The sequence below is a fragment of the Hibiscus syriacus genome, unplaced genomic scaffold, assembly GCF_006381635.1.
Source record: "Hibiscus syriacus cultivar Baekdansim isolate YM2019G1 unplaced genomic scaffold, ASM638163v2 tig00110945_pilon, whole genome shotgun sequence".
In the NCBI taxonomy this organism is placed as follows: domain Eukaryota; kingdom Viridiplantae; phylum Streptophyta; class Magnoliopsida; order Malvales; family Malvaceae; genus Hibiscus; species Hibiscus syriacus.
In genome coordinates, this window is record NW_024062926.1 from 854,180 (window position 1) to 866,239 (window position 12,060).

Below are 12,060 nucleotides of genomic sequence, written 5' to 3' on the forward strand. Positions count from 1 at the left end.
TGATATCTTCATTTGGTTTCATCCTGAAATTTTCATAGCTATGCGTTAGAATAGAAATTTTAGATTTCTTTACCTCATCGGTACCTTCATGAGTGACTTGAAGTTTGTCCTATATTTCTTTGGCAGTTGTACAAGATGAAACTCTTCTATATTCATCTGGTCCAAGAGCATAAAATATGATATGGATGGCTTTGGAGTTGAGCTGGAACATTCTTGTCTCTCCTTCACTCCACAATCTTGGATGAGTGAGAGGCTTGATGTATCATTTTTCTACGGCATTTCATGCTCTCATGTCACTTGCTTGAATGAAATACATTATCCTATTTTTCCAATAGGCATAGTTAGCCCCATTGAAGAAATGAGGCTTGTTGACGGGCATCGAATCGAGACCGGAGTCGAAGTTTGAAGTAGAGGCCATTGATGACTTTAATTATCGATGTAACTCTTCCTGAATCGACTCAAGAGGCGATTAAACCTTCAAATGAGTTAGGCTCTGATACCAATTGTTGAGTTAATTGATTGATGAAAATGGCCAAGAGGGGGTGAATTGGCAATTAAAATTTTGGTGGAAGCTTTTGCAGAAAATTAAAAATATTTGCACAACGATTTAGAGTGGTTCGACTTTCTCAACCAAAGTCTACGTCCACTACCTTAGCTATCCACACTAAGGATTTTCCAACAAATTCACTAATTTATTCTTTCTTTTGAGGAAAAAGAGTAACCTTACAACTCCCTCAAGAATTATACCCCAAATTCTTGAGCACACACTTTTTCAAAGAGAAATACACAAATTTGCAAACTTACAAGGAAAACCTCACAAGTTAAGATGTTTACACAATTCTAGAACAAGAAAAGAACAGTAAAAAATAATTACAAATGAGCACAAATGGTGTTCTTGAAAGCAAAATGAATATTGAAAGGAAAATTAGCTTGATTTGCACAAACTTTGTGTTTGATGCTTTCTCTCTTGTTTCTCTATGATTTCTTATTGATCAAAGGCTTCAGAACTTGTTTAAATACTTCCTCAATTGATTCTGAACGTTGGGGGTGATTAGTGGAGTCAATGGAGCCGTTTAAGTGTGAAAACCATTAATAAAACAGCTTGGAGCGTGGGAGGAATCAGTACCCCTCATGGGGAATCGGTTCCCTAAGTGTAAAATTCAAATATTTCGACCGTTAAACAAGGGGGGAATCGATACCCCCTATGGGGAATCGGTTCCCTCTGGAATTTCTCGGAGTAAAACCATTCAAGGGGGAATCGGTTCCCTCTGGACATTCTGGAATTTTTGGCTTTGAAACAGATTAAAACTTAATTTTACACTTGAGTAAGGATTAAAAATGACTTTTGAAAGATTTGGAGTAATATTTTGATATTCGAATAATTATATCGAATATACTTAGAAAATCTTTTTGGAAAATCTTAAAATTCATTTATCTTAATTTGTTATATCGAAATATCAAAATGATTTCAACACGTTTCTTATTCAATACATTAACACTAAATAATACTCAATGTCAATTTCATTTTACATACCAAACCGCTCTGTGTGCCATCTTCCTTCATCCTTTTGCATTCGGCCATACTGTAAACATTTAAAATTTGTCATCAATTTAAAGTTCTTAAATACTTTAATCCAATTACCATTTCAACAATAATAACAAAAAGACATTGATACTTACTAGAAGTACATATATCCACCCTTTGGTTGCTTTCGAGTCTCGGCCTCAATTTCAAAGTCATCTGCGCCACCAACAATTTTTCCACCCATTGACTCCATTTTTCCTTCATATATCAGTTTACGCAAATCAAATACTCTTGTGGAAAAATGATTTTCTTCAAAAGAATTTGAATGGCCACTACAAAATGTGTCGGTACATTTATACAACCTATAATATCATTTTCTACCTATAATGTTTAATAAAAGTATCGACATTTATATTTTACCTTGAATATCACTTTCTACCTGTAATCAGTCTCAAATGCTTCTTTACTCCAAAACCCCAAATAACATATAAAAACCCTATTTGCGATTACTGTAATAATAAAAAACTAGGGTTTCGACAACATACTTTTCGATTCGACTACAACAACAACAAACAAACTTCGCTTTAGAAACGCCTTATGAAATGCAACAACAATTACGCTTCGATTTCAAAAACTCGTATGTTCTATCTATTTTCAGAGGATATTTAGCTATGTCCTTTATATTTTCATCGGATATGTTATTTATATTTAATCGATACAACTACCAAAGTGTCGATACTTTTATGTCATGTGTCGATACTTTCGATAGGATAATTACCTATTTCTTTGAAATTATCGATAATTTATTACATGTACTTATTAAAGTATCGACACTTTCAATATATCCGGTAACGCTTTACCGGTTTTATCATTTTGATACCGATTTTATCATATTTTTACCTGTTATATCGTTGTGGATCGATACATTTTTATAAAGTATCGACACTTTATAGGCGCTAAAACTGCTTCTCTTTTAAATTCACAAAGTGTCGATACTTATATTAAAGTATTGACACTCTAAATATATCCGGTGGGGCTTTACCGGTATTGTCTTTTCGTGACCGGTTTTGTCATATTTTTACCTGTTATATTGATATGGATCGATACATTTTTAATTTGGATCGACACAAATCGACAAGTTAAGTTTGCCGGTTGCCAAATTTTTTAATATTTATTCATGATTTAGACCTACTATATTATTATTACTCAACATTTCCGGTAGCGCTAAACCAAATTTGTTAAATATCTTTCAATGTATCCGGTAGAGCAGAGTTTAGGGGTGTTAATTGAGTTAAACAATTTGTCAATAAATTTAAGTTTGATTTAGTTAAAATTTAGATAAACTATACGTTTAGTATCTAAATTATTAATTTTCGGTCTGTTTTAGTATCTAAACTTTCAATTTTTTTCAAAATCATACATAAAGTTTAGTTTTTATTTTATTTTATTTTATTTTAGTACCCTTTAAAAACTTGAGTTTTTGTTTCATTTTAGACCCCGTTCAAAAAGTAACATTAAGTTCTGAAAAAATTGAAAGTTTAGGTACTAGAACAGATCAAAACTGACAGTTTAAGTACTAAACGTGTTAAATTTTTAACGGCGGTGTACTAAAATGAAATGAAAACTAAGCGTTAGGTATGATTTTAAAAAAGTGAAAGTTTAGGTACTAAAACGGACTAAAACTAATAGTTTAAATATTGAATGTGTAATTTATCCTAAAATTTTATTAATACTCCATGTAAGTAAGGTTCATATTGACTAATTTAATTTATTCTATTTACAATGTAAGAATTTAAACACATGATTATATTTTAAAAAATTAATACATCATTTAACTAGACTAAGGGGTTGTTTGTTTACTTCAGAATGATTAAGCGCTGAATGATTCAAATGTTGAATGATTCAAAGGCTCTGTATGAATTAGTTATGAATGTGACATGCTGTTTGATAATGGCTCTGAATCATTCAGAATGTACTTTGATGCTGAATCATTCAACATTATTTTGCTGAATCAGTCAGCGCTGAATCAGTCAGCGCTGAATCAGTCAGCACTGAATTATTCAGAGGTGAAAAACAAACACGCTGAATGATGAACGGTTCAACATTCAACGCTTAATGGTTCTATTCAGAGCCAAACAAACAGTCCCTAACTAATTGTTGTATACCTAATTTTAGTGAATGATTTTCTTTGATTAAAACACAATTTAACAATATAAATTATATCCCTAACTCTAGCGTACTGAAGTAACCAATAAATTGGATAGGTTTAGTTTGGAACATTTACATATTACATATAATTGGTTTAGGGCACAATAACAATTATTTTCAAAAGAATAAAAATAATCAAAATCAATTAAATTTTTAAATAAAATCTGTATTTAATTAAGTTTTTTTATCGTTAAATAAAAAATAAAAATTATTTTAACGATATTTCATCATTCATTAACTTTGATCACTAAATCACTAATAGATCAATAAGATAATAACATGTGATATATTCTAGAAGTGTCATGCCATAAATATAAAATAATCATTAAAAAATTAAAATCATAAAATTTATAAAATGTTTCAAAATATAAAATATTTTAAAATTATAAATATGAGATATAAAATTATAAAAGAAATTAATATAACTTTTATAAAAATATAAAATTATCAAAAAATAAAAAAATAATAAATATAAAATTTATTAAAATTTAAAAAAATCAATAAATTATAAAAGTTATTAAAAAATTATGACGATTCGTATCTTTATTTAATAAAACTTAGAAAAATAATCAAACCGAAAGATAGATTTTTTTTTGTTAAACTAAGGTAATTATAAAGTAATATTTGTTCTAAATATTCTCTCAACCATTTGACAATGAACGCTCAATCACTCTGTTGCAGCCATTGATGCTCGAACTCGTGACCTCTAGGAACAACAACGATCCATTTAACCGTTGAAAAATGGATATAATTTATTGGTTACATGCGATTTGTCGATTTATTCAATCGTTTTTCTCTCTCTTTTCGTGGAAGTTCCTAAAAATGGTAATGGATGGGGGTGTTTGGTCCTTAAAATCGGTGGGTAGATTTTTCTTATACAAGGGTTTTTAGGTGTTTAATGCATATAACATATTAGTTTATAATATATTGTTGAAAACATTTTGATGTATCGATATAACAAACTAAGTTAAATGAATTTTAAGATTTTACAAAAGATTTTTATAAGTATATTCGATTCAATTAATCGAATATCAAATTATTACTCCAAGTCTTTCAAGATCAATTTCAAACCTTACTAAATGTGTACAATTGTGTTTTATACTTAATATATTTTTGAAACAATTTTCAAAAAATATTTTGAACCAAAATCAAGCCAAAAATCAATTTTTCAGAGGGATGCATCGATGCACAAATCCATGCATCGATGCACCATTGAATAAATTGAACATCGAATGCATTTTATGCATCGATGCACATACCATGCAACGATGCTCTCAGGGTTTTATGAAAACATCGAATGCATTTGATGCATCGATGCACAAGACATGCATCGATGCACTCACGCTATTTTGAAACATCGAATGCACTTTATGCATCGATGCACTCTTAGTGCACCGATGCACTAAGGCTCCAACGATAAAAATATTTGAATTTTACACTTGATACACCGATGCACCTTGTGTATGCATCGATGCACTGACGCTCCCAACTGATTTTATTAATTGTTTTCACACTCAAACGACTCTATTGACTCCACTAATCATCCCCAACGTTCAGAATCAATTGAAGGAGTATTTAAACAAGCTTAGAAGCCATTGATCAACAAGAAGAAACAAATAGAAACAACAAGAAGCTAGAATCAAGAGAGAATCCAAGAGAAAGCATCAAACTCATTGTTTTAGCACTTCAAGCTTATTTTTCATTCAATATTCATTTTGCTTTCAAGAACACAGCTTGTACTCAATTGTATTCATTCTTGAGTGTTCTTTTCTTTGTTCTAGAATTGGGCAAACTATCTACCTTGTGAGGTTTTTCTTGTAAGTTTGCAAATTTGTGTATTTCTCTTTGAAAAAGAGTGTGCTCAAGAATTTGGGGTATAATTCTTGAGGGAGTTGTAAGGTTACTCTTTGTCCTCAAAAGAAAGAACAAATTAGTGGATTTATTGGAAAATCCTTAGTGTGGATAGCTAAGGTTGTGGACGTAGACTTTGGTTGAGCCACTCTAAATCGTTGTGCAAATATTTTCAATTTTCTGCAAAAGCTTCCACTAAAATTTTAATTACCAATTCACCCTATCTTGGCCAATTCCATCGATCGATTAACTCAACAATTGGTATCAGAGCCTCACTCATTTGATGGTTTAACCACCTTTTGAGTCGATTCGAGAAGAGTTAAATCGATAAAGATGGTGTCCACTTCCGGTTCATTCTCCATGGAAGAATCCAGACCAATTGACGTGCATCCACACTTCAACGGAACAAATTATCATCGTTGGAAGAGGTTTATGATGATATTTATCCAAGAATTTGATATGGAAGCTTGGATGATAATTGAGAAAGGGTATTCCTCTTCTACGAAAAAGGCAAAGAAGTTGAGTGATCAAGAACGGAAGAAAGCTCAACAAAACACAAAGGCTATGCACATGTCCTAGTCTCCTATGCCATAACCAACTATCATGCTTATCCCTAGCAACTAGGCATAAAGTAGTCATATCAATAAAATCTAAATGCACTATGTATATGTCCCTATTTTATGACCAACAAGTATAATCAAAATAGATGCAATGTCAATCAATTTTGCAGTCATTTAAAATAAGACATTGTATCTTTTATCAAATTCATTTTTTAAAAGATTATGCTTTTAACTCATTCACATATAAAACATTCCTACGAAAAAGGAAAAGAAGTGGAGTGATCAAGAACGGAAGAAAGTTCAAGTGCCAAGGTAATGTGGGATAAGCTTGAGGAGATCTATGGAGACAAAGAAGAAGAAGAACCAATAAAGGTGATGTCTCTATTAGCTCTCACAGAGCCAAAGGTATCTTCTAACTCAAATAAATTAAATTCAAAATCTATTAATGAGTTACAAGATGCTTATGATGAATTATTTTCGGAGTTTGAGACCATGAACTCAAAATATAGGAATTTGATTTTTAAATTTATAGCTAAAAATGATCTTCTTTTGAAAGCTAAAAAAGACTTGGAAAAAAATGAAATGTTGAAAAAGGAGTTAGAGCTTTCAAAACTAAAATCTGAAAACTTTGAAAAAGAAATTTTCAAATTAAACAAACTTCTTCTAGAAACGAAAATGGATTTTGAAAATCAAAATAAACTCTTGAAGAAGGATTTAGAGCTTTCAAAAATGAAATTTGAAAGTATTGAAAAAGAAAATTTTGATTTGAAAGTTAAGCTTGAATGCTTAACAAAAGAAAATGAGATCATTTTAAATAATTCATCTAGTTCAATAATGACAATATGTTCACATTCTCATTATCATGGTCATAAGGAACATACTTGTCCTTTAAAGAAAGGAGAAAGATTTAAAATTAGACAAGTATGGGTTCCAAAAGGAACAAGGGGCATTGAAACGAACATTCACGGATCCAAAGCAATTTGGATACCAAAATCTACTTAAATGTCTCTTGTAGGTGTGTGGGAGCAATGGTGATGAAGATGATGATATTCAATATTCTCTAGCCACACATGAAAAAGGAATGGGTAACCTCTAAACTTAATGTATTTATTTTATTTGGTTGCTCATTTAGTTTATGCATGCATGAGGTTTTAAATGTTCTAAATGATTATGTGTTATCTCATGTATGTTGAAAGATATTGTATGATGAACATAGTAATTTTTGGTAATGTTTTATAAACTCTAGTTCATCATATTAATTTTTGGTCAAAATTGTTTTTAAAATGTAATTGATATCTATTTAACAATTGATATCGAATTTTCAAGAACTTTGGTTTTACAAATTTTTGACCTTAAACATTTTAATGTTTATGCATAGATTTCAAATTTTCAATGATATCAACTTTTAATGCAAAACATCTTTAAAACTTTATGCATATGCACTTAATCTCTATAATCATCATTGTATAATGTTTTATATGTGAATGAGTTAAAAGCATAATCTTTTGAAAAATGAATTTGATAAAAGATACAATGTCTTATTTTAAATGACTGCAAAATTGATTGACATTGCATCTATTTTGATTATACTTGTTGGTCATAAAATAGGGACATATACATAGTGCATTTAGATTTTATTGATATGACTACGTTATGCCTAGTTGCTAGGGATAAGCATGATAGTTGGTTATGGCATAGTAGACTAGGACATGCTAGTATGAGTGTTTTTCAACGGCTAATTCAAGGAGATTTAGTTCGAGGGTTGCTTAAATTAAAATTTGATAATGATAAAACCTGTGATGTTTGTGTTAAAGGAAAACAAAAGTGAATTTCTTTTAAATCCATTAATGACGTATCCACTAGTAGAGTATTACAATTGATCCATTTAGATCTTTTTGGGCCATCTAGAACTACTAGCTTGGGTGGAAAACAATATGCATTTGTTTTGGTTCTACTAATGATTTTCTTTGCCAAGAATTTTCTAAGCTAATGCAAAGTGAATTCGAGATGAGCATGATGGGGGAGCTCTCATTTTTCTTGGGACTCCAAATCAAACAAAGAAAAGATGACATCTTCATCAATAAAGCTAAGTACGTCAAAGATATGCTCAAGAAATTTGGACTGGAAAATGGGAAACCTCATGACATTCCAATGAGCTCATCAACAAAGCTTGACATAGATGAATGAGGTAAATGTGTGGATGTTAAATTATATAGGTCAATGATTGGCTCTTTGCTCTATCTAACTGCAAGTAGACCGGACATTATGTTTAGTGTTTGCTTATGTGCTAGATTTCAATCATGCCCTAAGGAATCACATTTACTAGCCGTTAAGAGAATCTTTAGATACCTTAAGGACACTCCTAGTTTAGGACTTTGGTATCCTAGAGACTCTAACTTTAGCTTGCATGCCTTCTCTGATGCAGATTATGGAGGATGCAAATTAGATAGAAAAAGCACCTCTGGAACTTGCCAATTCCTTGGAAATATGCTGATTTCTTGGTTTTCAAATAAACACAATTGTGTTACATTATCTACCACTGAAGCGAAATACATTTCAGCTGGTAGTTGTTGTGCACAAGTTTATGGATGAAAATACAACTTTTTGATTATGAAATTGAAGTAGGTACCATTCCTATCAAGTGTGACAATACGAGTGCTATTTGTGTCACTAAAAATCTCATCCAACACTCTAGAACTAAGCACATTGAAATAAGACATCACTTCATTAGAGACCATGTCGCTAAGGAAGTTGTAGTTCTAGAATTTGTTGATACTTTGCACCAATTAGCGGATATCTTTACAAAACCTTTAGACAAAGAAAGATTTTGGACACTTAGGAGAGAATTAGGTTTAACTGACTTATCTTCACTTAGTGTTTAAAATAATTTTAGCACTTTTAAGAATAAATGAAAAAATGCTTATAATAGTAATTTTTATTGCATTCATTGCTATTAGTTAGGGGGAGTTTATGTTCTTTGGTGAAAATTAACTTTATGTTCAAATGTAGTTTAAGGATTAATTTGATTGATTGAACATGATTAATTTTTAATATATGAGTTTCCAATATCACTAAAGCTAATTAATTTAGCATTTTGAGTGTTTAAAACAGATTTTTGACATTTTTGTGCTTCATGCATTGATACACTTAATAGTGCATCAATGCATCCCTTTGAATGTGCATCGATACACCATGAAGGTGCACCGATGCACGCCTTGAATGTGCATCGATGCATCCGTCGGATATTAGGTTTAAAAGGCTTATTTTCTTATTTGTTTCAAACCCTAAAACTAAACTCTCTCTAGCCGTACGCCTCTCTTCCTCTCTAAATTCTCCTTTTGCTCAAAATCAACGAAATTTTGTCGGATTCTTCGAGCTTTTTATCTCTATATACTGCTACTATCATTAAATCGTGCAACACAACATCACATTCCTCTCAAATCCAAAATTTTCATGGTTACATCCTTATTCTGATTCCTTAATCATATCAAACCCTAAACATCCTAGGACTTCATCGAGTCATTCAAACCAACCTCCTAATCCCATTCCTCCTCCACCTTCAAGTCTTATAGGATTGTGTTTTAATATGCCTGAACGTCGTAGAGATGACATGTACCATAGGTATATAAATTCTTTCCAATCTTATAGAATCCGGGAAGAACATATTCCTTCTGTTCAAGCCATGATTGATATTGACTTCGAATAACTTCCGATTCTCAAAACATGGAAGTTTGATAAAATGTTTCACCTCAAACCAATCGTCTATCATCAATTAGTCTGCATTTTCTACTCTAATGCGGTATGTATTCAAAACCAGGCTCAATGTGGAACTATAGCAATCAGATCCTACCTTTTAGGACAATATATTAATATTGACCCGAAAACTATAGCTTCACATTTTGGGCTAAATGATGATGGTGTTTATAATGAGAATGAAACTGTGGAATATCTCTATGTTCCAAATGCTAGTGTTAGTACTCTACGATCTCATCATGATCGTCTTCTTCATTTGATGATCTCTTAGTGGTTTAGATCATCCGAAGGTAGGTACTCCACTCTTCGTATTAGGGATTTACGGTGGATGCACTGTATCAAGAATAAGAACAAAATAAAATTGCCTCACATCATATTTAGTCAGCTAGTGGATATCATAAACATTATTCCTTCAAAACATGTTGAAACATTAGTTTATGGATGTCTTCTTAGTAACCTTTTTATCAAACTCGGTCTAAACGTCTCTCTTGACAATCCCATTCCTCTCCAAAACCAAATCAATCTCACCTCGTTGAAGAAAGCTGATTGGAAACAGGACGAGGAAACTGGTCAATGGGTCTTTCGACCCTCTAAGCAAACTCCGAGAGCTAATTCTTCACGAGCTGCTCCTAGCTCTTCTCGTGCTCCTCCTTCTCCTCCGGCACCGGCTGCAGATGATGATCCCGAGCTTCAAGGATTATTTCAAGACATTGACGATCCCGATAATGCACCAGTACCTCAAGAGGATCAAGTGCCTCCATATTTTCGTTCGTTTTTGGAGACATTTGATTTACGGTTTGCTTCCATCGAATCCCATTTGATTTCTAACAATGAAGCGGTGAATCATCGCTTAGATGCCTTGGAAGCTCAACAAATGGAGTTTCAACAGCAGATGCTTGCACGTATGGATGCTCTCTCCCTTGAGATGCAAGCACGATTTCCTCCTCCTCCCGATCCTCCGAAGGAGTATATTTTTCCTTGTTATGTTTTCTTGAAATTAAAACTTGGATTGATTTTGATGTTTCTGGATTGTTTATTTTGGATGTTTGAACTTATTTGATGCTTTATGGATTTTGAACTTATACATATTTATTTAGTTCGGTTTGAATTTTCTTATTTTTGCATCATTAGACATATATGACCAATTATGCCATTTCACATTTGATTATGAATATTGATTATGAAACTAATGGCTAATCTCTCTTTTGATTGTGATCTTAGCAGCTTAGTCTTATTTACTTATTATCAATTGGCTATGCTTTTCAAAACCTTGTTTAAAACATTTTAGAGTCTTTTTGATTTAACAAAAAGGGGGGAGAAGTGTAAAAGTGTTAAAGGGGAGAAGTGTTAGAGTAAGGGGGAGTAATTTCAAACTTGATTTCAAAATTTAATTTTCAAAATCTTAAAATTACACAAATGTTTTGTTATAACAAAATGGGGAGATTGTTGAAAACATTTTGATTTTTCGATATAACAAACTAAGTTAAATGAATTTTAAGATTTTACAAAATATTTTTATAAGTATATTCGATTCAATTAATCGAATATCAAATTATTACTCCAAGTCTATCAAGATCAATTTAAAACCTTACTAAATGTGTAAAATTGTGTTTTATACTTAATATATTTTTGAAACAATTTTCACAAAATATTTTGAATCAAAATCAAGCTTAAAATCAATTTTTCAGAGGGATGCACCGATGCACCAATCCATACATCGATGCACCATTGAATAAATTGAACATCGAATGCATTTTATGCATCGATGCACTCAGGGTTTTATGAAAACATCGAATGCATTTGATGCATCGATGCACAAGACATGCATCGATGCTTGCTATTTTGAAACATCGAATGCACTTTATGCATCGATACACTCTTAGTGCACCGATGCACTAAGGCTCCAACGGTAAAAATATTTGAATTTTACACTTGATGCACTGATGCACCTTGTGAATGCATCGATGCACTGACACTCCCAACTGATTTTATTAATTGTTTTAACACTCAAACGGCTCTATTGACTCCATTAATCATCCCCAACGTTCAGAATCAATTGAAGGAGTATTTAAACAAGCTTAGAAGCCATTGATCAACAAGAAGAAACACATAGAAGCAACAAGAAGCTAGAATCAAGAGAGAATCAAAGAGAAAACATCAAAC